Genomic DNA, 27587 nt, shown 5'->3' on the forward strand with positions numbered 1-27587 from the left:
TTTTGTCATGATTTGAGCCTTTTTATATACTAAATATCTTCTGAAAATAGTATATCAATAAAACCATTATTTCAGCTCGTAGTCGGCAGCGAGGATAAAAAATTTGCTTTTAGTTATTAAGATACTTTAGAAAGTAAGCTACCAGATATAATTGGCGCCGTTAAACATTAAATTGTATTTGTGCCGTGTCAAATAAATTAAAGATGAACAAAAAAAAAACATTAATTGGAGAGCAAATGAATTAGGTTCACGTTTTTGAGCTCTCGCACCACTGTGCAACGTTAGCATTAGGTGCAGCAGCACTTTCTTTGGTAAAAGAGCTACCATTGTGCGGTAGGCATTTTGCCAGCATTTCCTCCAGCGAAATAATAACAGGATTGTGTGCAGAGCCAAGACTGCAAGGTTAACATAGAACTACATAGAGCTGTTCGTTGCAACACTTGCATTGCTGCATTCGGGAGTAGTCGTGAACTCTTTGGATGAAATGGTGAGACGGTAGATTATCTTCTCAATGCCAACATTTTTTATCCAACACTATTTATTAGTGAGAATCTTTGGCAATAATGTGATAGTCTTCAAAAGATTCAAAATGGCCACTGTTATCGATACTCAAAAAATCTGGTATATGGCCATTTTTGGCTGATTTACAGGAACCGGAAGTCAACATCTTGAATTTTAAAACGACCGTATAAGGTGCCGCTTAAAATCTCATTAGTGTTATCACATTATTCCCAGAGAGTTATTTTATTAGTGTTGGATAAAAGCTTTTGTAATTGATCACTCTCGAATACAATAATGCAAGTAATGTAACAAACAACTTTATGTAGTTCTACGTCTATCTTGCGGTCGTGGCTTTGCGTAAAACCCTACTGGTATTTTTTTTTGTTTAGCTCTATTAGTTCCCTACAATTCATTCGCAGACAGTTTTTCTGTATAGCGATAGCAATGTTTATGATCAAACTTATGCTACAATGCATATGTCTTTTTAACGAATTATTATTGAGTCTAAAGTGTAGCTGGCAACAGGGTCAACCGCGTGCAGTGTGCGTTCTGAACTTTAGTAACAAAGGCTATTTTCCGCGAAGTAATAACGGTCCTATTAGTGAAATCGCAAAGCCATGGTTTTCCTGACATCTAGAATAGAGAAGGAAAGAATCCACGAACCGCTTTGGGCAGGATAAGTATCGCTATATCTTCGAAGTTTTTGGTTTTTTTAAGGTCGTTAAACCAAGCAGAGAAATTCACCGACCGAGAGGTTAATTAGATATGTTCACAGCGCCACCGCAGTGGCGGGTAAACGAATTAAGTAGTCCATGGAAAAGATGGATAGAATCGAATTTGTATACTAAGACAATAGACGATTAAAATGGCTCGACTGACAGCTGGCGCTGCAGTAAAAATGATGATAATGATTTGTAGGCAGCATTTTACCTATCAATATTCTATTTACAGTGAGTTATCACGAGTTTACGTAGTGGGAAACTTGAAATATTTAAATTTTTTCACTAAACGGTAGATTTAAACTGAGAAAATGCAATTTCAACACGCTATGTATCTACCAACTCCTGTTAAAACATAATCTCGGATTATAATCGAAGCCGGATCACATATATTTGCAATTTCATATGTATTTTCCTGACAGTAATCAGACTACTGAATGCTGCTGGAAGTTTCTAACCAGCTGCGATGTTGTTGACGTCAAGTACATCCATTTTACGCAAATATCGCTGTGTATATTAGCCTAGGCTAAAAATTGAATCTGTCATCATTTTCCTAGTTCTAAAGCTCAAACCCAGAAGTCACACGATCGTTTTTAGTTTTGCATTAAGTCTCCAATAGATGAGGTGTTTGTGAAATCATTATTATTGTATTTTTTTCTGATCCGAACATTCGATAGCCACCTACGATGTGTACTACAATCGCATATGCTATGCGAAAAGGAATTGCAGATATAATTTTGTGATTTTCCTAGCTTGTGGATAAACATTGCTGTAAAACTTCTAGTAGAACGTTCTGAAATTACGACTATAATCTAATTGTTATTATTTGTGCATTTTGTAAATCTTATGATTTTGTTTCGTTTCATATTCATGTTAAAATTTTCGTTCAAATCAATCGCAATTCGCTACTATTATTCTACTAATAATTTTGCGCGTGACAAAATTGTTTGTAAATTAAATGAAAGGCTTACTCCAAAATTCAACCTTTTTTAAGGGGTTATATACCTTTTTAGTTTTCAAAAAACCGAAAAAAAATTTATTGTATTATCTTCAAATACAACATCTTGAGTACATTTTCACAAATTTTCATAAAGATATGAGCAATAGGAAGAAAGTTAGAGCAATTTGCAGCGCGCCTCGCCACGGCCGCATAAGCTAAACTTGAAACTTTACACGCGATTATCTCGGAATAGTGTTTTCCGAAAAATGACTTTGCCGTGATCCTGATTGCGGGAAAACTACTGAACCGATTTCCTTCATCTTTTTTTTTCAAATTTTCGTTATTAAATTCGCCGGTCCTTGAACGATCGCTTTTTGAAACATACAGTTACATTTTGCGACAAAAAAATTTTTTAATGCAACTTTTAGCGCTCAAAACGTGCATTTTTTGGGAAAAACGTTCCCATTTGCACTGGAAACAAAATACTCATAAAAGCTATCGTTCAAGGACCCGGCACACTTCTAAACTAATGAAATTATATGAGTTTTTTGATTTCGGTTGACCCACTGAGTCTCTATCAGGATCACCGCAAGCCTCTGCAAAAAAATAGCGTTTCGGGGAAACGGCCATTACTCCAGTAATAATTGGTATATCTCAAAATCAAACGTATTTTGTTGTTGTTGATAAACTGTACTTTCAGAAAAATACCCCTTTGATGCAATGAAAATGGTTCTTAGCACTTAAAAAATCGATTCAAACTTCCCTCATTTTTCTCGACCAAAAAGGTATATAACCCCTTAAGATCAATGTTGTGGTTTAAAATTTTTTTAATTGATAGATTTTCCAACAGCTTTTGAAATTTCGTTTCTTTAAATAGCATAGTTATTGCAGAATTTACAGTATTCAAGTTAAGCATATTTGGAACTAACATTTTCTTCCTTTTCTTACACAAAAACTAGGAACATACTACTGATACATGGCATTTAAAATAATTGAAACTGGATGTTTCAGTCAAAAATTAAAAAAAAAACAATCTTGACTGAATGAGATCGACTTGAACTGTCCTACATTACGGTCGCATTTTACCAACAGCTCGAGGCTAAGTCTTAGACTACCGAGAGATATTGAAATTTTGTTTTTCGCTTTCAACATTGCCATCTTCTTGAAAAACTACCTGTTGAAACGCAAAGTAATAAATTTGTTTTTAACGTTAACGAGTGTTTAGTGAGTAAATTTGGTTTGAGATATTTCTACTTAAATTCTATAGTGAAGTGAAGTTTTCCAGTTATGCCTGGAAAAAATAAAAAAGCTCGCTTTGATGTGGCTTCAAGGAAACGTGAGGCATCTCCTCCAAGTGACACTGAAATTTCGACTAACAGGTATGATATTCTTTCTTCCGTTGGGGATCAAGAAATTCAAACTTCTCATACTGAGCATAAAGCCGTTATGAAGAAGGTTAAAGTCCACCTATTGTGGAATTTGTAGCAAGTTTTAAAGCATTTCGATCAGAGCTTTCATCGTTTCTGTCGGATGTGAAAGTTAATTTTCAAATTGGTATTTTGGCCGAATCTCTTGATGGCCATAAACATCTTTTACAGTATTTGACTGAAAAGATGTATAAATTTTATTCTTTTGATGCCAAAAACGAGAGACCGTTTAAGGCTGTTTTGAAAGGTCTCTCAAATGACCAAACTATTGAGGAAATCAAAGATTGTTTGTCGGAATCACTTGGTTTTGCCCCCAACCAAGTAATTTTGATGAAACGAAAGGCAAATGCCAAAATTAATCAAACTGGAATACACCAGGAAAATTACTTAGTACATTTTGATCGTACCAAAGTAAATAATTTGAAATGTTTGGAAAAAGCACGTGTTTTATTTAACGTGCGAATAAAGTGGGAAAATTTCAAGAGACATGGAGAAATCCGTAATCTTACTTAATGTCGGAATTGTCAAATTTATGGTCATGGAACTCGAAACTGCCATATGGCGGCAAAATGTATGATTTGTGGTGACACTGGTCACACGAAAGATATCTGCCCCGTGAAAGAGACCACTGATAGTTTCAAATGTGTAAATTGTGGGGGAAATCACAAATCTAATTTCTTTAATTGTCCTGTAAGGTCAAAAATTATTGCTTCCAGACAACGTAGGAATTCTAAGCAACCTGTTGTCAATGTGGGTATACAAAAGACTTTCAATACTTTTCAGGCATCACCAGCACTTTCATTAGCAGGTGTGCCTGTAGGTAATAATTTAAATTCAGCTAACAAATTTCAGACAAAAAATCCTGTTCAGGCAACACCAGGTTGTTCATATGCCAGTGTCCTTACAGGTAATATTTCAAATTCAAACAGTAACAAACCATTCGTGTTTGGTGGTGAAAAGTCAGTCAGTATTGATTTAGGTAGTCCAACTCCAGAAAAGATTGAATACCTACAACAATCCATGCTGCAGCTAATGTCCGTTTTGTTGAACTGTAACTCGATGTACGAAGCTGTTCAAGAAGGTATAAAATTTACAACTAATATTGTTATGAAATTGAAATTCAGCAATGATTTTAAATAATGCTGTAAATTTTCTAAATTGGAATGCTCGCTCTTTAAAAGCGAAAGAAGATGAATTTTTCAATTTTTTAACAGTCCACGATGTGCATATTGCAGTTGTGACTGAAACGCTTTTAAAGCCATATATTAAACTGAAAAAGAACCCAAATTACATGGTTCATAGGTTTGATAGAATTGATGTTGCCGGTGGTGGAGTTGCAATAGTTGTCCACCGTCGAATAAAACATCGTGTTTTACCCCATCTTGAAACCAAAGTTATCGAGAGTTTGGGAATTGAAATTGAAACAAGTATTGGCATTTTATTTATAGCCGCAGTGTATTTTCCTTTTCATTGCACTGGTGAGCGAAAACATTATTTCAAGGGAGATTTGCAAAAACTCACAAGAAATGAATCTAAATTTTTAATCATCGGTGATTTTAATGCGAAACATCGATCTTGGAATAATGCTCAAAGCAATTCCAATGAAAAAATATTGTTTAATGATTGCTCGGCTGGATTTTATTCAGTTTTATTTCCAAATGGTCCTACATGTTATTCTTCTATTAGGAATCCATCTACAATTGATTTGGTACTAACAAATCAAAGTCATTCATGCAGTGATTTATTAACTCATGCTGACTTTGATTCTGATCATCTTCCCATAACATTTTCTATTTCCCATGAAACTATTTTAAATCCCACTAGATCTGTGTTAAATTATCACAAGACTGATTGGGATAGATATCGTTCTACGATCGAAGAAAATTTGAATGATGATATTATTTTACAAAATAGTGCTGACATTGACAGAGCATTAGATAATTTTAGCAGCTTAATACTTAATGCCCGGAATTTAGCAGTTCCTAAGGCTCGAGTGAAATTCAATGCACCAATTATTGACAGTGAACTTCAATTTCTTATACGTTTGAAGAACATACGAAGACGTCAATACCAAAGATCTCGTGATCCTGCTTTGAAAATTATTTTTCAAGAATTACAAAAGGAAATTAAACATAGATTCACTCTCTTGCGAAACGAGAATTTCATGAGAGAAGTTGAACAACTAAAACCTTATTCAAAACCTTTCTGGAAGCTTTCGAAGGTTCTTAAGAAACCTTCGAAGCCAATCCCAGTCCTTAAAGATGGTGATTGCATTTTTCTAATGAATGAACAAAAATCTCAAAAACTTGCTCAGCAGTTTGAGAGTGTTCATAACTCCAATTTGAACGTAGTAAGTTCTATTGAAAATGAAGTAAACCAAAAATATGATCAAATCACCACCCAAGAATTTCTTTCTGAAGAGGTATTGGAAACAAACTTGAATGAGGTGCGAACTATTCTCAAAAAATTCAAAAACATGAAAGCTCCAGGAGATGATGGGATTTTCTATATCCTCATCAAAAGACATCAAAAGGCAATCCTCAATTGCAACGATTAGCTCACTTTATAGTCAGTAAGATAGTTTTAAGTTTATTTTAAGTTTTGTTTTATTCCTTGTATTTTTTTTCCTTGACAAGTAGGTTTAATAATTTTCCTACAATTACATTAACTTAACTGCGAAAGCTTATAACATTCAATAATATAAGAAAGCGTAAATATATATATATATATATATATATATATATATATATATATATATATATATATATATATATATATATATATATATATATATATATATATATATATATATATATATATATATATATATATATATATATATATATATATCTACTATATAAAAATGGAATTCCGTAACGCTTGATCTTATTGATATTATTCCCTCAGTCTCTGAGGTGTACAGTACTCATCATCATTTTGAATCGTTCTAAATCAAAAATAATAAGCGATTGTAGGTTTTTTAACATGAAAATGTTCGCTGATGTTCAGGAAAGACATATGAGAAAAAATAATAGGTATCTAATTACTAAAACTTGAGATATTATTCACAAAACTACGTAAAACATGCTAAATTATGACTTTATGAGCTAAATTTGCCTCTAAACCAAAATTCAAAGCGATGACATATGATTCTTTTTCCACTAAAAAGTTTGTTGATGTTCAGGGAAGAAATTCGAGGAAAAATAACTGGTATCTGATTATCAAAACTTGAGATATTGTTCACAAAATTACGTAAAATGTGCAAAAATATGACTTTATGTGCTAAATTTGCCTCTAAATCAAAATACAAAGCGATGACATATGATTCTTTTTTCACTTAAATGTTTGTTAATGTTCAGGAAAGCCATTTGAGGAAAAATAACAAGTATCTGATCACTAAAACTTGCGATATTATTCACAAAACTACGTAAAACATGCGAAATTATGTTTTTTTTACTTAATTCGTCTCCAAATCAAAATTCAATGCGATGATATGTGATTCTTTTTCCATTAAAATGTTCGTTGATGTTTAAGAAAGACATTTGAGAAAAAATAACAGGTATCTAATTACTAAAACTTGAGATATTATTCACGAAACTACGTAAAACATGCAAAATTATGACTTTATGTGCTAAATTTGCCTCTAAATCAAAATACAAAGCGATGACATATGATTCTTTTTTCACTTAAATGTTTGTTAATGTTCAGGAAAGCCATTTGAGGAAAAATAACAAGTATCTGATCACTAAAACTTGCGATATTATTCACAAAACTACGTAAAACATGCGAAATTATGTTTTTTTTACTTAATTCGTCTCCAAATCAAAATTCAATGCGATGATATGTGATACTTTTTTCATTAAAGTGTTCGTTGATGTTTAAGAAAGACATTTGAGAAAAAATAACAGGTATCTGTCTGGTAATCAAACTCGAGATATACTTCACAAAACTACGTGAAACATGCAAAATCATAACTTTTATGCTGAATTTGCCTCTAAATCAATCGAAACAGTCATCTGTGATTTTTACTATAATAAAATGTTCATTGTGTTAAGGAAACATATTTTAGGGAAAAATAATAGGTATCTGATTATTTGTCTGATTATTTGAAATTTAAATATTTTCCACAAAACCACATGAAAAATGCAAAACCATAATTTTTTAGGCTCAATTTGTCTCTAAATCAGAATTCAAGGTGATGACATGTGATTTTTTTCAATAAAATGTTCGTTGATATTCAGGAATGACATTCGAGAAGAAATAATAGTTACCTGATAACCGAAAATAGAGATATTATTCACAAAACTAAGTAGAACATGCAATATCATGAATATTTGGCTCAATTTGTCTTTAAATCCAAATTCAAAGCTAAGATATATGATTTTGTTCCTTTAAAATGTTTGTTTTTGTTCAGGAAAGACTTTTGAGTAAAAATAACAGATTTTTGATTACTGAAAATTGAGATATTATTCACAACACTACGTTGAATGAGCAAATTCATGAATATTTGAACTCAATTTGCCTCTAAATCGAAATTCAAAGCTATAATATGTAATTGTTTTTCATTGAAATGTTTGTTAGTGTTCAGGAAAGACATTTGAGGAAAAATAATAGATATCTTATTGCTAAAAGTTAAGATATTACTTTAAAAACTACATATGTTTGAAGATGATTTTCTGCATACATAAAAACACATTGAATTACTCTTTTTGAAATTTATAAATATTATACAAATAATACATGCAAAATTTTGACTTTTTAGCATGAGCTTAGTTCGCCTGTGTTTTTTTTTTTTTCAATAAAATGTTCGTCGTTCCTTCAACATCTGCAAATATTTTCTTGCAGAAGAATTTATGTTTTAATTTACACAATTACAATTTCTGATGTTTTCGTAGTTTTGTGAATAGTATCACATTACGAGATTCGAAATACTTTTTTGCTTTTTCTAAAACTAGATTTTGGGACATTTGGCTGGAAGAAACGCCCCATTTCATTGGTTTAATCTTTTTTTTTTAATTTCTACGTAGTTATGTGGATTAAAACGTTAACTTCTTCTCAGACGTGTTCCTTGGACACCAACAAATATTTTCGTTACAAGAATTCAAATGTTATTTCTTTAGATATGATTATAGAGGAGAACTAAGCATGAATGGTTACGCTAAATTCTTCTTACTTTGAATTCTTTCTTCTGAAAGTTACATAAAAAGAGGTTTTACTGTGAACGATTGACGAATATCCGGTTATCACCCGAGTGTGGTATATTCGGAACTGTGATGACCCCACACAACATTTTCCAAAATAATGACTTCTGGTTTCAGGAAAATAATCTAAAGTGGTATTTGGCCAACCAGTTCAATACTTCCAAACTACATATGCCATTTTGAAACCCGAAACGGCGACTTACAGTTTCTGTAAAACATCCCCAAATCCGTATTTCCGTTTTGTGCGTTCTCAGAATGTTAAAATATTTAAAAAGATGATGGACGTATAAGATGTGAAATATTTTTGAAGTGAGCTGTGCTAATAATGCAATGAATCATAAAAAATGATTTCTAATTTTGAAACTTTTGATCCCGAGCATCGCTGGGAACGTTCAGCTAGTATATATATATATATATATATATATATATATATATATATATATATATATATATATATATATATATATATATATATATATATATATATATATATATATATATATATATATATATATATATATATATATATATATATATTAGTGTTGGAATGTCACCATTTGTGGCAGAACACACAATAATAATTCTGAATAGATATTAGTACATAAATAAATCATTACAAACATTCCCCCCCTATTAAAAAAAAAAAAAAAAATCTTGACTGAATAAAATGCAAAAGAATGCAGTTTGGTGCATTTCGTTGCACTTATTCACGATGACACCCAACGCACAGATTAAATCGATCCTTAAGGCCAGCAGTCGCACTGAGGACGTACGACCCCCGCCGGTAGTACCTTTCAATGCTAGAGCGATTACTGTGCGGACAAGTGGTTTTATGCGTTCCGGAACTGTCATATTCTGACCATTATAATACCGGCCCTTCTCGCTCGAAAACAATGCTGCGCTTCACAGTTCGCAAATTTGCGGCCTTGTCGCGGAGTCGCAGAGCTCGAAAACGATACTGGCACGGTTGTGTCCAATATTTGAAGTTCGCCACTCGGGACTCGGTGTTTGGCCGGCCCGTACACGTCGTATAAACAATAATCTCCACCGAGCGATGATGGGATGACGGGTGTGATGACGCTGATACATATGCAGATGAATTTAAATTATTAACTTAATTTAATTCAATGAGATCTAATTTAATAAACGTTGGATATTTTGTTTTGAACTAGTTTTCTCGCGCGATGCTTCTTCTATTTGCGTTATTTGTAGCAATGCGAATGTCAGAGCAGCTGAGCGAGCAAATATTTTAGCGTGGTCAATTTTCGCACCACAGCCGTTACGAAGCTTGATTAAATGGGGAAATTTCGGTACTGCCAGTATGACATATTACCGTTCCTACTGGCCCTAATTGGTTGATTTCTGCGTTTTTGCGCTTACTATGCAACAAAACTATGAAGCAATTATATGAATCACATTTTCATTAAAAACTTAATGCATATCAATAAGATCAATGTTATGCTATACGGAATTTCGCATTAATTTATATGTTTTTTATGTAATATGTATGTAAGTTATATTTTTTTTGTTTATTTTTTTCCAAAAGAAAATAATTTATAAAAACTTGAGCTATTTCAATCTTTTTTTGGTAATGAAGAAATATAAATTACTGATTTTGGTCAAATGGGCACAAAGTTTGTAGAACGTTACACGGTAACATTCAACATTAATGCAAAATAACTTTCACTGAAGGCTAAGAAATATAACACCAAGAATAAAGCGTGGTCCTGAGCCGGACTCCTGATGTTAGTTTTTTGCCTTTTTTTCAAATTTTCATTACAGATAACTACTATTACTACCTATTATAAACATACGTGGTTTTTGAAATCAAAAAATGAAATACATATTGCGAAACGGAAATGAGATATCACTCCACAGGATATTGATTTCACGCCGTAAACATGGCACCGATTCACGCAGAAGCTGTCCTGCGAGCTAGCAAAACTAATTCCGAAAGTGACACTTCTTCGCCCAATTAATGGCACAGGATATTGATTTCACGCCGTAAACATCGCACCGATTCACGCAAATGCTATCCTGCGAGCTAGCAAAACTAATTCCGATAGTGACACTTCTTCACCCAATTAATGGCACCCGACGCCGTTCCACTGTTCTAGTTCCCAATTGGTTAGTTCAAAGTCGGGCTTGTTTGTTTGTCATCAACTTTTATTTGTAGATTCAATCAACGCACAAATTGCACAAATTGAATAAATATCCGCTCGATTATTTATTCAATAAATCAGTGCGCTTGCATTACCTCTAGATCGGTGCATTTATATCTATATGTTGCGATCACTGATTGAACCGGACGCTCGCTGCCTGCAAAAAAGCTTTTATAGTTTATCGTATTTCCAATCTAGTAGAAAGGGGGTTGATAAATCAATTGAAACATGCTTTGTTGCTCGTATGCTGCTGCTGAACTCAATAAATCAGAATGCGATGGAAATAAGTTCTCGCACACGGATTTATGATTTGTATGAATAATTTTTCCGCTAGAGTTTATCACCCAGGATACAGAGTTGATCCTGCAGTGGTTCGTTTACCGCAAATCTTGTGCTCATCAGTAACCGAAAGGCTTAAATCTGAATAATTTACACTTTGCATCGGTTGAATAATTAATTTTTGTTAATTTTTTTTGCTTGCAATCGGTAACTGACCGAAAATTGTGCAGCTTGTTTGGGAGGACCGGACAAGTTGATTTTTTTTATTTTCGTTTTATCCAATGCATCAATCACAATCACATTCCAGATCACTGGGTGCTCCCAGAAACTGAAGGCTCTGAGAGGAGAGCGCATGTGGTCAATTGTATGTTCGCAATGCCATGTTGATATACTTATATGTGTAATCAAATAATCATAAATCAAAATCATACTTCATTTGTTTGCTCGCTGGCGTATTCATTTGGTCTCGACCATTGGACGAACTGATGATTGTTGGTTGAATTTTATTTTCCCGCAGATGAAAATTTAAAGGACATTGACTGGCCGAGCTGTTAACGAGTGGACTAAACCCTGTCAAGTCCCAAGCAGGTCACTATGCAAAAAGACACGTCTATTTTTAGTGCCGATGTTATCAAAGTGCGTCTACGACGCATAGGCGGGAAGTAAAGCAGTTCTTTGAAGAGCTCCGACAGTGCCGCCAGTCTCGTTAGATTACAAGTGGGCTTAGAAAGTTTTTTTTTTTCTAAAAATAAAATAATTCCGCCTGCATAAAAAAATGTTCCTATTTATGTGCTCAACCTCACCAGAGAATGAAATAACAAGCTTGATTTGTAGCAACAGGACGACCGCTAATTGCTTAATTAAGACCAATTGCATCGCACTCACATAGTAACGTAGTTTCAGCATCGTCTGGATGACGCTACTTTCCAAACGCGAACTACATTCGTCCAGTTTAGTGTGAATTACTTTTATGAAAAAAAAAAATATACCGAATATTTTCCTTGAACTATAACTAATTCGAATCAGCTGATTCCGATACGAAGTTCGGCTGTAGATTTTCAAACCCTCTTCCATACGCTAGGTCAGCCTCGTGCAATTGACTTAATTATGCAAGTACACTTCGGATGCGCTTTTTATCACAGCTCAGCTGTTTTATCAATTTGGCCTTGGAAGAGTGCAAAAAGGCAAGCCAGTGACGCCTAATACTTGCCAATATTATTCTATTACGGCTCATCATGCAGGCGCAACGATACAGTTGTGCATTAAATTTGAAACGATGTACGTATCATATCGCACGCAGTTCGCACTCGAGTGAGGCATGCGGAAGAATTTTTACTCTAAAGTTACTCGTAATGGCATTAAATTTGTTAAACATCAATTTGGTTGAGATCGATGAAACAAAGAGTGCGACTGTGAATCGGAACTACTCTCCGCTTTTCTACGGGAAAAAGGAATACCTACTCGCGCTATTTTCTAGTGTCAATCTTGGCAACTCAATGTTATCACCATCGTCATTATATAATTATAGTAAAAACAGCTGAGGACAAAGTTTAGTAAAATATCCATGCAAAATGATATTGGAATATTATTTTCGAATCGAGTATCATGAAGCAGGATACAAATCTAACTTCTAATAACTTAATACTTCTAATAACAAGCAGTGCTAAACTGAACCATGGTGCTAATCATACTTGCTTGCAATTTGAAAGTAACTTATATGTTTATTTTTTTTTTTTTGTAAAATTTGATATGTTAATTAGAGTGACCATATTTTATATGGCCGTTTTCGAAACTATCGATCTTAATGAGCGCCGGGCTGGAAAAGTTTCCTTTTGACCTCTACAATAAGCCACGAAAATTTGAAGTTGATCGGAATTATTTAATGGACCCACAAAGCGCTTATATTTTAGAATTCGATTTACCGTCATCCGGGGTGAGATTGTGCCAAAAAATGATGCTATTTTGTTCTCAAGCTTGTAACGCACACATTTAAGCAAAGAATTCGATCCAAAATACACCAATGCATTCTAGAATGTTTTGTTAACAACTACAACAAATATGGTTAAGTAACAATAAACTATAATTTTGCTAAAAATACATGAACTTTGGCTCAATCTCACCCCATCTATGGGGTGAGATTGTGCCAAAAACAAAAAGTTGAATTTTAATACCTGTTAAATGAACAGTAGCGTGTCTACGAACAATCCACATGACTAACATGATAAAACAGTAAGTATAGGGACGACCGTAAACAACGTAGACCATTAAAGGGCTTTAGGGGGTTGATCAGAAACTATGTTTCATATTAATAATAGAAAAATGTATGGCTCGATCAAATTGATACATAGAGTAATTAGTTATGAGAACGTGGCTTATAGACAGTCTCTATACACATAGTGGCGTCTCCAGGTAGCCTAAAAAATGAAAACGTTGGGACATGAAGTTTGAGAAGACTTTTCGTTTCAATTATTATGTGTCATTGACAACTGTATATTCCATTGGAGATCTCAAAACCTCACAACCCTCCTTCTTCGCTTTAAAAGTCATCAGTTAATATAGAATTGGTGTACAAATTTTTGTTACATTCCATAAGTAATATCAATCATTGGAAATTTCCATCTAACAATTGAGAACAGTAAGCTTCTCAAGCTTTTAGTCATTATTTCAAAGAATACCATAGCTAGACAACATACCTTATGCTGTGGGGAAAAAAACACACCCTATGTAAACAATGCAAGTGTTTTGGTGTATACTGATATAATTTTGTCGTGAATGTTAATTCCGCACACTGTGCCGTTCAATATAGCTTGGTACAATCTCACCCCAAAAGGGCTCGAAAAGTGTACAGTTAGGAGAAACATTATTTTCTGAGCCGGCACAGGTTCAATGCATAATATTTCCCCAACACATTGGAGACGACATCCTAACGTACCAACTGAGCAGTAAGTTGATGTGATTTCTTGATCGGGTTGGTTTTCCTGGGACATTTTTGAAAAACGTTATTTGCGCATGTTTTTCACCATGTACTTTGAAACATTCTTTAAGCGAAACAGTTCACTGATACTATCTATATTCCATTTTAAGTTGTGAATAAATATGTCATGTTTCATAAAGTATTGAATTTGAGGTATTAGGTTTTGGAAATCTCAAGTAATTTAACATACAAACATTTCCCGTTTTGGCTCAATCTCACCCCCGTGGCTTAATCTCACCCCGGCCGACGGTACATGAAAACTGTACTGAATTTTTCCCTTTTTCAACATATATCTCTCGATGAACGTATTTAAATACACTTGTATTTTCAAAAAACAGTAAAATTATTATCTTAATTTAAGTTCGAAATAACATATAACTTTTGGTGTTTGTTAAAAAGTTCGGATTTTGACTGAGGTGGGTATTTTTTCGGTATGAATCAACAACGTGCAATATAAACTACAGTTCGTCTTCATTATGTGTTGAAACCCGGTTAGAATTTTCCGTAAATTTAACACCATGTTCTGTGGCGTCGTTTATAGCGAATAATTTTTGACAGAAGTTTGCTATTTCTCATTATTTTTCTATTCGACTGAGTCACGGTCGAAAAAATCAATATTAAGTTCAAAACAAAAGCATTGGTTTTGTATAAAACGAGATAGGATAAATTACATACTAGTAACTGTTCAGGATTTGGATGTTTGCGACATTCGACATCAGCTATTTAAGGCCAAACTGTATGGAAACCAAAAATGGCGGACTTCGAGCCACCACTTTGAATTTTACAAGGCACAAGGTTCGGTTACAGTTAATGCGGTGAAGCAAACACAAAATAGAGTTTTCACAGGGAATGTATTATTCATTTCCGAGTCTTGTGTTTCTAAAAATTCGAAGTGGTGGCTCGAAATTGCCTGTTGGTGGCTTCAATACCGTTTCATCTTAAGAACCATTCGCTTTTTATCGCCTGATCATTTTTTGTTTAATTTCAAGCGGGAGATCAAGCCGATACAAATTATTCTGGGTTTAAATACCACAAGCAATTTTTCATCTTTTTTAGTTACAACGTCTGAAACGACTATCAATTTCGGCATACGGTAAAAAATTATAACTTGATTAATACTTTGGATAGCATTCGTACATCCGAAAAACACCTGAATGTGAAGTTTGACTATAAAAGGGGACATGTCTCGAATGCAATTTATGATCAATGATCAAAGCAAATATTTTTTCAGGCCATAAATGTTTTTTGCCATAAATTTTGCGTGTGATAAGTGAAAAAGGGTCGCGTCAGAACCAAGAAATGTGAACGCTTACTTCAAGAGTTCTTTATAATCGCCGCGAACTTGATTGCGTAAAATTACTTGATTTGATTGCAATTTTCATCGAACAATGTTGAGCGAACTTTTGGATCATTGAAGCTGTGAATGTGTTGATTGGCTGTAGATGAGTTGATTTCGTTTGATGCTCTTGTAAAACGGTTGAAGAAAGGTGTTTATCCGATACTTTTACCCTGTAATAGGGCAATAGCGGATATGTTTCAGTAGCTTCAGATATGTCAGACCATTGTTGTCAATTTTACAAATTTTTTTGGCAACCTACAAAGTTTTTCGTTTTATCAGGTACGAATTTTGTACTGTATATTTTGTGTCCATTTTGTGAAAAAATACATATTTTTCAAATGGCTGGAAAAGATTAGACTAAACTTTGTAACCAGACTCATTCACGATACATTGAACGCGATCTCGCAATTTAAAAGTTTCATCGACAAGCGAGCTACATAGTAGTTCAGGCCTAATGTTGGGAGAGTCAACCTATCCTGTAGGAGCCTATGACCACTGCTACCATTAGTTAGATATATTGTGGTATCAGATCTCTCTTCAGTTGTCGAGAGTCAACCTAAGTAACAAAACTGGTTTTATGATAGCTTTATAGCGCGGTTTTGGCTGTATTAAGCGCTATAAAACTTTGATAAAATCAATATTGTTACTAGGGAATGTAGTCACAGTTTTCTCAAAACGATGAAGGAACGTCGTTGAAGATGTTTTTTTTTTTGAAAGTTTACAAAATAAACAGGTATGGTCCAATGGAACAGATTTTGGCACAGATTTTTGTCGGAAATAGTACAAATGAACAGGATTTTTGCAGCTCCCAGTACAGATGAAAATGTGGCAACACTGCGTCAGTTTCATTTGGAGAATCAGGACTTTCTGCTGATGCCTTGAAGCAATCAGTTTCGGTAAAATTCTCTTTGCTTTTGTTGTTTTTGTCTAATTAGTTGCAGTTTGATTATTAATTAAAAGGTTGTGAATAAAAAAAAGATAAACTAAACAATTTTTATAGTCAATTTTTTATTTTTAAATATTTTTTGTGGGACGTCATGCAACGTAACACCCCCTCCTACTCACGTCACAAATTTTTCCGTGACGCGTGACGTACTTAATGGATGCCACCTTTGATGAATTTTAGTGACAAACTGTGACTTATCTTCAAAGTAAATTCAAAAGTGTGGAACTAAGTTCTCATTATTAATGGGTTCAATGATGGCAATTTCGGTCACGGGTTTCTTTAAAACACGTTTTATTATGTCAAAGCCGACGTTTCAAGGATATATTTCCTCGTCCTCAGGGCAAAAATGAGGACGAGGAAATATATCCTTGAAACGTCGGCTTTGACATAATAAAACGTGTTTTAAAGAAACCCGTGACCGAAATTGCCATCATTGAACCCATTAACTATTTATTGGTCAAACACCGCTTAACGTTCTCATTATTTGTCAATAGATGGTGTCAGCAGTAAGTGCTGATCGATTTTGGCATATCTAAATCATAATAAACCAAGCTGAGTCATATGGTTACACAGAAATGTGTGTAAATCGATCGTTTTTTATTCAATTCAGTTCAATTTGTACAGAATAAAGGAAAAATATTGACTCAAGCTGCCTTTTTAGCGAATGCGAATTGCCGTACTTTTCTCTTGACTCCTTCCATCAAGTTTTATATAGCCTTTTTGGTCACTTTGTTCTCTATAAAACGCCAGTTAGCCTTGAACTGCATTTCGTTGACAACTGTCTTTCGTGTCTTCTTGAGGTTCTGCATTGCGATAGCTTTTTTATCATACTGTACCACGCAATCAAACTTCGGATTCCGATTTCCTACCGATCCTGTCTTTCTGGCAATAGACAAATGTTCTCCAAACACTTTTATTACGTTAGTGACGCTTGATTTGGCCACATTCAACAATTTTGCCAACTTGGCATGTCAATTCCACAAATAAACGGGTAACCAATTGTCGATTAGTTTTGGTTTGGCTGAAATATTGCATAGATGTTTCTATGGGCTGAATCATAACTTTTTTCTAGCGATTTCTCCAAGATCAAATAGTCTCCATTGTTTAGGTAATCTTTTGTAGTTTTCGTGAAAAAAATATTTTTTTTTTCGGAAAGACAAAATAAAATTATTATGTACAGATTTGCCGAAGACGTCACACCGATCAAACAAACCGTTCTGGTACTGAAAATATTTGTAATTATCATGATTATTATAATTATTATTATTTATTGATTTTCGTCATCCGACTACACGTCTAAATGATATTTGATGTTTGGACTGGGAAAAGCCACCTTGAGCAAACTTTTGTCTTCACTTAAAGCGGCATAAAAACCCAGTATCTTTTAGTACAACACAATCACAAGATAAAACAATTAGATTATAACAATACAGAATACTTAACAAGTGAACAAATACAGTTAAAAGACTAAACTAATAACACGTCGGTTATATTCTAAAGCCATCTGCCAAATTGGCTCATGCAGTCCGTAGTTGGTGCGATGTGACCTAACCCGTAGTAGCTGATTGTTCCGTTGTGGTCGGAGTGGGCAATGTAACTGAAGAAGCGACAATACAGTAGGGCAGTCATAAACGCCCAATAATATTCTATGGGTGGTGTTTGCTAATACACTAAAGTCGCTTTTTACGCGGGGAATACGTGCCGCGTAGAAAAAACCGCGTAAAAAAACCGCGTAAATTCCGGAATCCGCGTAAAAAAAGCCGCGTAAACAGAAACCCCCGTAAAAAAAAACCGCGTAAAAAGCGACCAATAGCACATAATGACATCTTTTGCCCATAGAAACGTCTATGCAACGTTTCAGCCATGCTTTCACATATTATTATTTGTAAAATAAAATGTGTAAAATTCTATGTTAGCAAGGGCCGTAATCGGCGGCCAAATTTATCACTGGAGACAAATTTTCCCGCCAGGGAATGGGAATAATCAACTTTTTGAAAGTAAACTTTTGAAGTTGTGTGGATTTTTTGTAACCAAAAGTTCCTTGATATATATTTGCTTTTAAAAAAAATCTTCAGTTCCCTGACATAAACAATCTTTGTTGCTATGTTTCCCCAGATGAGTATCCCTGAACCTACCGGTTCTCATGCTAGAATTACTGGAAAAACGCGAAAATTATTCAAAAAAGAAAGTCGCACTTAAATGCCTGGGAATCACTGCACATCAATAATATGGCAGAATCTCTGATGAACGAAGACAAACCCCCCATTACATTTTGCATATTCAACATGACAAAACTGAGAACCTTGCGCATCTCTTTTCTCTCAGACGTATACGAACAACGTATAAATTAGCTGTAACCAGTCGGATTTTTTTTAGTTCTGCACATATGAAAACTCTGCCAGAAAGATGGGACAAAGTTGTAACTAGCAATGGGTAATAGTTTGAACGATTTATAGGTAACTATTTTTTTTTTCAACATACATTTCTATCAAAATAAAATTAAGCGAGAACTTAGTTGCGTACCTAATATGTTCAATAAAGTTTTAAAGAGTGTCCCATATCGAATTGCATCAAGGGAAGACTGTAGAAAATTAGGCATCACTGTAGCAAATTAGGTATTTTGTCTTGACAATTTGGGTAAAAGTAGTTTGGAGTGTATTGTTCACACTGTACTTTTATCGCTGTCAGTTTTTTTAAAATTTGGAAAAGAAGCCGTTACCCAAAAAACAACGTCACGAATTGATTTTGCGCAAGCACCTGGAAAATCGTCAATACTCTCATCGGGGTCTCGGAAAACAACTCGGAATCGTGCAGTCAACGGTGAGTCGTGTGATTGAACGTTACTACGAAACTCTGAATATCGAACGGAAGAAGAAATGGAAGAAAAAGTGAGTTTCCGTACAGAAAAAGCTGCAGCCAGATGTTGTACAAAACCTAAGGAGTGCAGTTAAGCGTAAGGTGCGATCGTACGGTTATAGCATTGTAGTTGAATTGAATCAATATGCCAAAAGCTTACTGATGGGTTATATTTTATTATCTGAAAGTTTAAAGCGGATCGATCAACTAGATAATTTTCAATAGAGTTGTTTTCCGTGATGCAATTTGATGTGAAACACCCTTTATATAATGTTTTGTTACTGTTACGTCAACGCTAATTGTAAAGTGAAACGAGCAATAAACCAAAAGCTATCCGAAATGTATGATCAATTCGTCCAAAAATTTTATCGTTCATGCTTGTAGTTAGTCCAGGGATAGTTTCGTTATAAAAAATATATTTAAAAACGAACCTAACCGAAATGAGGGACATGTTTGTACCAACACAAAACGATATTCTTAATTTGTTCTACAAGTCGTTTGAATCTACATCTACATGGTACATGGTCTGAAAAGTCGTACTACTACTGCCTTTGTATAAAAAGAGATCATTCTCATAAAAAAAACTTATTTATAGTGATGCTTCTATTATAGCGGTCCCTAACATTTCTCTACCAGTGCAGTAGTACTACGCGTCAAATCCTTCAAAACAGTCGTTTTTATTCAACTCTACGTCTTCATTCAAGTGGAATCGCTTACCAGAGAGCCACATTTTTGGAACAAAAAAAAAGAAATAGTTACTCAGAGCTAAATCTGGAGAATATGGAGGATGGGAAACCCGTTCGAAGCGCAATTTCTTGAATTCATCGGTCATGTCGCAAGCAGAATAAGAGGGAGCATTGTCTTGACGAAAGAGCACTCCTTCTCTACTATGTACGTCTACCATGTACGTGCCTTAAGCTAAGGTTGTTACAATCGGGTTGCCCCAGAAATTTTAATTCGTAACGCTATCTCTGTGTCATGCCAAAGACCTTTCAGTTCTCGTAGCAAATCTATGAATCCTTCTATCTTATCTTGTCTACATCGTTTCGTTCAACAACTGAAAACTTTGCAATAAATTCAAATTCTCAGAATAGTGAGTACTACGCTAGTTTTCAAGCTTGTTTGTGCTACTAGAAATGGCCTTTTGTACACTCAATAATTTTACAGCGTAATGGAAACGGAAATCAATGAATAGGCTATAAAATCCCTCTGCTGTTTTGATCTTATTCGAGAAATCGTGGTTTATGAATACATAAGGAATTGTTCATTTTATGTTTCCATGTGTTATTTTGAGGAAAAAAATCGTTTCTTTTGTTTTTTTTAAATACCACAAAAAATCAACGCAGTTTCACGGTAACTTTTATTGTAACTATATTATTGTTCGGAGACCAACCAAGACAACGTTGAAAATTAAAAAAAAAACACCGTTGTTGTTTACTATACGATACGATACGAACATGGATAGCGATTTATGTTTACGGATGCTCATCAAACTGCTGACAGAATAGTTTTAAAAGTCTGGTAGAAAGATGGAGAGCCCTAAAATGGCCTTGCCTCTTGCTGCAAGAGAACAAAAGTATTCACTGGATATACACAGTAAAAAAATTTCAATATTACGCGTCACGTGAAATATCTTCTCATTCAAATTTCAGTTACTTCGACGTAAACCATGATTTTGTTCGAAATTTATGTGCAATATCTTTCCAATTTCAGTCGTTCTGACGTATACCACGATTTTGCTTGAAAATTAAGTGCAATATCATTTAAATTTGCGTGGAATATTATGGAATTTTCTATCATAAGCGATGGAGGCAATTCTTTATATGCGATTCGACATAAAAAACTCAAAAACCTACTCAAGGCAAAAAAGCAAAAAAGAAACGTGTCGCATAGTGATGCTTCGTCTGCAACCTTTCAAAGCGAGAAAAAGCTTCGTCACTCAAATCTTTAAATCTTGTTCACACATTATGGTTTAGCTACCACAATGGCTATATTTTGGTACATAAAACATTTTTTCAAAATTACAGTTGGCTGCGAAGTCTATAGATAATAGACAGAAAGTCACGTTCCGAATCGGAACGAAGCACCAAGGCTTTCAAAACTAAAACCCCAAGTAACACCTACAACATCAAGTTATAAACAAGTTATAAATAAATTGCAAGTGAAACATGAGGTTTTAATCCACTCGTATTGATGTTATATAGGGTAACCGCTCCTATATTTATCTCATCACGCCTTTTTAATCAATTTATCGTCAAATTTTACCATATTTTCTACGTAAAACTTTCAGCCACTTGAAAAAATCGAAAAGCAAATAGATTTACTTTCAAAAATTTGTAGAAATTTGACGGTAAATTGGACAAATGAGAAAAATAAGATGAATATAGGTGCAACAAGCTGTTGAGATGAATAATGGAGCGATTACCCTATCAGAATTATATCTTGAAGTTGTATATACATTACAAATTGTTATTTCTAAGTATGTAGTACTTCAGACGGACAACGGAAGCAAATATGATGAAATCAGTTGTAAAAATGTTTGGTGGTATGAACTATTTATTCTTTATCAGGTACAGTGATCAAAAATTTTGTTATCGATGTATAGTTTATTTATATAAGTTGTGTGAACAATTCGTTTAAAATTGAATATATGTTTAATATTGGCTCCGCCCCTTGCGCTTTCCGAGTTATTAATAAGTCATGAATCAGTTACTTATACTTATTAAAGAATAACAGTGTTACTTGGGACGGAGATATCAATATCGCACGCATAGCCTTGGGGCTAATAGTGATCTCGATCAACTAGATTAGTTAAGAGAATTCGTTATCGTTATTGTTTTTGGTACATTTTGTGTGTGTGTAGGATAAGTACAACGATACACCGTGCCCCAGTGCTGAGTCGAGAAAATTTCCAGCTCGAAAAAATCCTCGACTCGATCGGGAATCGAACCCGATATCACAACCGTGTGGGAGAGCTAGCCGACCGACATCGCTAGCCACAGAGCCACGGGGACCACAAAAAAACGACGGGACGGAGATAGTATAAATAAATTACATAAAAATTCATTAGCCAATAAACTCTACATTTAATTTAGTCGAGGTTACGTTTTGTTTGAGTTTAACGAGAATTAACTTCTCCAATCGTAAACACACCAAACGGTAGCAAAATCAAGATTTTTGAAGCGGCAAACTTTGATAGTACGAGAGAAATTAATAGCGTATGACCTACACACAGCAACTCAATAAACAATAGCTGTTTCACTACTATCTCGTTGTTTGGGTATTATTGTTTGTATACAAATTTTATTTTGTGCTATTAGAATCAACAGTTTTCCAGAAACTGAAAAAATATTTTTCGTTATTTTGAACTATTATCTAAGACAGTGGTTCTCAACCTTTTTTTGGCCGCGTACCCTCTGGCTTGGTTTGGACATTTTGTGACATATGGGAAAGGGGGGGTTAGCTTGAGTGTGACATCACATTTCAACTAAAAAAAATAAATAAATAAATGAATAAAAAAGTCACATACCTAACCACAGAGTTTAACTCAGAACTTTTTATAATATTTGCATCAACTATAAATGAAGTTCAATCACTCAATCCAATCAATACAAAAATTGTGACAAAACGTAAATAAGAATGCTTGGCTATTGTAATATGTGGAGAAGAATTGGATTGCAAAATGATTGAAGAAGAGGAACTAAATATTGATGGTCTTTCAAAAATCAGCAATGATGCTGCAGCTACTGTCGCGGCTTTCTATGTCGTCGATATGCGACTCCATCAACAGCATCCTTGGACTAAGACTTCTAGTTATCTTCTTTAATCTTCTTTTTCTTTTGGTTTCAGTTTTCCTTTCAGTAAAATCGTTCTTATTAAGAGAAAATGCATTCCTAACAAATTTCTAGGTTTTTAATCAATTACTGCCAAAGAAGGAGGGGGGGTACGAAAACCTGACGTAATTAAAGGGGGGGTTCAAGGAAGTTGTGATAGCTTGTGACAAGGGGGAGGGGGGGAGTTAATTTTTTCCAAATTTTGCGTGACATCATTAATGGATCGTCCCTAACAATATTTTAGTGTAATTTCTCGAACACTGTCATGCTGGTCTCAAAATTTTCACACATATCCATTCATAAAAATACAAATATTGGCCTTAAATTTGCGCTTTTTAAGCAATATCCAAAATTCGCATATAGGAAGCAGACAATCAAATGAAATCATCAAAAACCTACATTTACGAAGAATGTGAATAACCCATTTGGAATCATTGACGAAAATTGTCAATAGGCTCAGGCGACTGATTAAAATTATACATCACCTACGTTAATGAAGTTAACGGTAGGATCGATGGCGAGCTTGAGTTTTATATAAGGTGTGCATCTGTATAATATGTAAATAATTTTTTTGAAACAATAAAAAAAAATAGTTTAGGCCTTAAATGTTTAGAGACTAGAGTCTAAGCGGAGAGTGGCCAGAAATGATCCAAAATATTTCTATGTGGTATATGGATAGCTCTTTGACCAAGTGTTACCTTACCACATTTCAAAATTCGTAAAAATTGAAACTTTTCTTACGTTTTCGTCTATCATTACAGCATTGTCAAAGCCGGTTACAAAAAAAAAATCATATAGTTGAAACAATACTGTCGGACTTTGTTGTTGCATGTATTTTAATATCTCCGATACTTGTATTAAAAATGTGAAACCCGGAGAAATTCCAAAGGTACAAAAATAGCTGAAATTCGAAGATTTATGTTTTACGTGACTAAACAAAACATGTAATCGTTGAACTTATTGACCTCTTTAGTGATAACAAATAAAATTTTTCAGGTCAACTTACGCACAAGATAACAAGGGTAGAGAACATATTTTAGGCAGCTTAAGAGCCGCCTGTGTTTTGAGACAAACTACTCGGAATCTGTGAGGTGAAATGCATACATGAACATATCAATTTGATCTCTATCTTTTTCTCTGTCAGCACTTCTTTTCAGAGTCTAAAACCGATTTACCTAATTTTAACAATAATCAATTTAAATTCCCTATCGAGGAATACTATTCCCCGAACCTTTTAAGTAGTATGCATCTGTTTTGAGCGGATTTTCTTCAGCACTCAAATAATACCTGAATAGCTGCAATTCTGGTTGACTTTTTCGTTTTTTTTTCAATGTTTTTTTCTGTGTTAAACTTTATTTTATGTATTCGTAATGTAGCTAGGTAATCAGAGTTTTCGTTCCAATCATTGAAATATTCGATATTGATCAAAATTCAGGAGATTGAGGCCCGTTTATTCCGACTGATTGAAATAGGCGCCACTGCTTAAGTCGTTCCTTACCCTAATTATTCTCCTCTATTGTATTTTCTAAACAGCAAGATCGAAAAGACTCGTTGATTACTTGCCCATCCTTGAATAATGTTTTGCCCGTTCTAAAATTTATCGCAAATCAGGACCTAGCATTCTTAAATTCGTATTCTAAAATTCACAAACGACAGATTTCTCACGATAAACTTTCTATCTTGGAGTATAACTATAGGGAAAAATATGACAAAACTCTTTAAAAATTCTCAGTTACTGTAAATGATTTTGACAAACATTTACTTGTAACTAATCGATTCACAGAATTTCAATCCCGTTTCGTTCGAAGAAGGTTTCGAAGACTAGTTGGAGAATGCTAGATTCCAAAAAAAATGTGAGTATAATTGAGTTTGAATCCACTCAGTAAGAAGATACTCACCTTATTTCCGTCGGTAAAAATTTTGTCAGTTCTTAGCAGGCTACTGCCTGCTCCCGGATAATCCCGAAAAGCTCACAGTGAAGGGCAAAACACTAACAAAACTTAGATGCTATAGATTTTTTAGGAGAAGTTCCGATTCTCGTTGGATTGCACTAACAATGGACACACCAAACACTTTTCGTTTGTGGGACTTCAAACTATTGAGCCACTCGAAAAAAAAATCACACGTTCAGCCGCGTTATTCAGAACTCAACAACTGAAGATCGACCGATTTAATTCAAACACAAAACCACTTCACTAGTTGTTCCTCTTCCGGGTTGGAATCTTCCGAAACGAAAAATCATCCACCAAACTGTTCCAACCGAGATTAAATTTGTTGACAAATGTACAACACCTGCACCGTTCCGATCTGACGGCAGAGAGCGCGATATTCGACCGGAGAACAAGAACAAAAGCACGTCTATCCGCGGCGACGGTTACGATTGGAATCAACCAGCAAATCTTTTGCACTCTCTGTCGTGGTATCGTGTCGTGCGACGTTATCCAATTTTCGACATCCCGCGTTGGACGACCCGCATTCGCATCACGACGATATCAGATAGATGCCGCCGACGTTATGCCTAGAGTACTAGCTGGCAGCAGGCAGATAGGCCAGACCGTTCGTTCAGCTGATCTGGAACATGCCCATGCTTGGTGGGATGCTGGCCAGGGGGAAAACGAACTTGGAAAAGAGGGAAGGCGATGTTGCGCGGGAAAGCGAATCCAATTGAATGAAAACGATATAAAACCAGTAATAATTTTCCTCCCTGGTGGAATGGGTCGACGGGAGATACCGGGATCAAACTTGGTTGTGTCTGTGCTGCAAAGCCTCAGAGAGAGCGGGAAGAGTGAATTTAATCAAGAAATGATACTGTAATGAGTTTGCTGCTGCTTTGCGTGGCTGGCATGCAGTCAACACTTCTTTGGTGGTAGCTTCGAGCAGCACCCTTTGGGATGGGTGGTTGAATGGAAGTTACGAATAGCGAAGGGTTATGTTGTACGGGTCTTTGTGTGCGTACACAAACACACACACATGCACCCGTTTCCGGACGGGAGTTTGCGCGCTGATGAAATACCCCTTTTCAATTGCACGTGGTCGCAAGGTTTGTTGGTGTTGGTTCCAATGGCGTGCTTTTCTCTGAACAATTAAATTTATACCAACGCTGCTGGTTAGCGGTAGATAACATGAACTTATAAAGTTAGGTAAGAAAGCTCTGTAATTATCTTTAAAAGAATTATTTCTTCTAAATTGGATTTGAAAAATAATAAACATTGATGTGAGTGCCAATGCAGACCGTTGATAGTCATGGTTTTGTGTGTGCCGACGATAATTTTTTGTGATACAATAGGATTCGAGGAGAATCAATTTAATAGTTTATTAATTCCCAATTTGTATCCAAAGTCTTAGTTTTATAAGTGCATCACAGGAGATCTACATCACTGAGTTTAGAACCATGGTTTCTAGTCTCGTGAAGTTTTGAAAACAAATGGTTGTTTTGAAGCTTACATCAGCTCAAATAGCTATTATGGAAATAAAGTTAGTTTTGATATTAATTAAGCTATTTTAAATCTTCCAATAAAAACTGACAGAGATAGGATTTTTGGTATACTGTCAAGTTTCTAGATGTTTTTAATAGAGATATTTTCGAACATTTATATTCCAATATATAAGAATTTGTGTGACTAAAAGAAAAGTTTAAAGGGTTCTTTCTCCAGTTTTCAGTATTTTTAAAAGTAAAAAGAGAAAACAATTTTTTTTCAAAAAAGCAAAACGGTAATAATATAAACAGAACGCTTTTAATTAAGTGACCGCGTTTAGAATTTGATTATCATTTAAAATTAAGTGAACAAAAGTTTTGAACAAATCTATCTATCTTTTGTATGTTAAAAAAGAGTTGTCGTGCATAATTTTCCTGGATAAACGCTCCCGGGCACGAGTAAGTTTTACTCTTACTGTATATAGGTTTTGAAAGTACAGTAACTTCTCGAGATATACCAAGATATTTATTCTTGTCTCACGGCGGCCGTTTAGTCGCTCGCTCGTTGGTTTTATTCAAGCACGTTGCGTGGGTTTCTTTCGGTCGATAAATATCGTTATTGACTACGCTATGTATAGCTTTCAATGATCCGCGTCTACCAATATGCTTCTTGGTATTCGGGATTGAAAAACGACATTTATATAAATATTATTTGCTTCCGGTGGTAGATGATTTCCACGCGCGTCAAGCATAGGATCGCGGTGATCTATCTATCATTTGTATGCTATGTTATGTATGTTACATCAGTGGCAGTGGCCGAACAATTGCCCGGTATAGTGCTTTCTGTCAGGCGACGTTTTTAAACTTCTTGCAAAAGCAAACCGGAAACCTAGCTGCGACGAAGCATTCGAAACGATGTGAGCAACTTGATTTTTGAAGTTCAGCTTGGTATCGAACAGGATCTCCAGGTCCTTCGATTTGCGCTTTAAGTGTAT

General features: G+C 34.8%; 1 protein-coding gene across 2 annotated transcripts in view; it reads right to left on the bottom strand.

Annotated features, from left to right (window-relative positions):
• The window catches only part of LOC129729532 (dual specificity protein kinase splA-like), a 90445-nt gene extending 64693 nt beyond the window's left edge, over positions 1–25752 (bottom strand). The window contains exon 1 of one of the 2 annotated variants that reach the window (XM_055688163.1): positions 25076–25752. The gene's annotated coding sequence lies outside the window, so the exon portion shown is untranslated. The remainder of the gene's footprint in view (positions 1–25075) is intronic. The other variant, XM_055688164.1, reaches the window with a different exon arrangement.
• Between the last annotated feature and the right edge of the window lie 1835 nt (positions 25753–27587).

The sequence above is a fragment of the Wyeomyia smithii genome, chromosome 3 (genome assembly GCF_029784165.1).
Source record: "Wyeomyia smithii strain HCP4-BCI-WySm-NY-G18 chromosome 3, ASM2978416v1, whole genome shotgun sequence".
Classification (NCBI taxonomy): Eukaryota; Metazoa; Arthropoda; class Insecta; order Diptera; family Culicidae; genus Wyeomyia; species Wyeomyia smithii.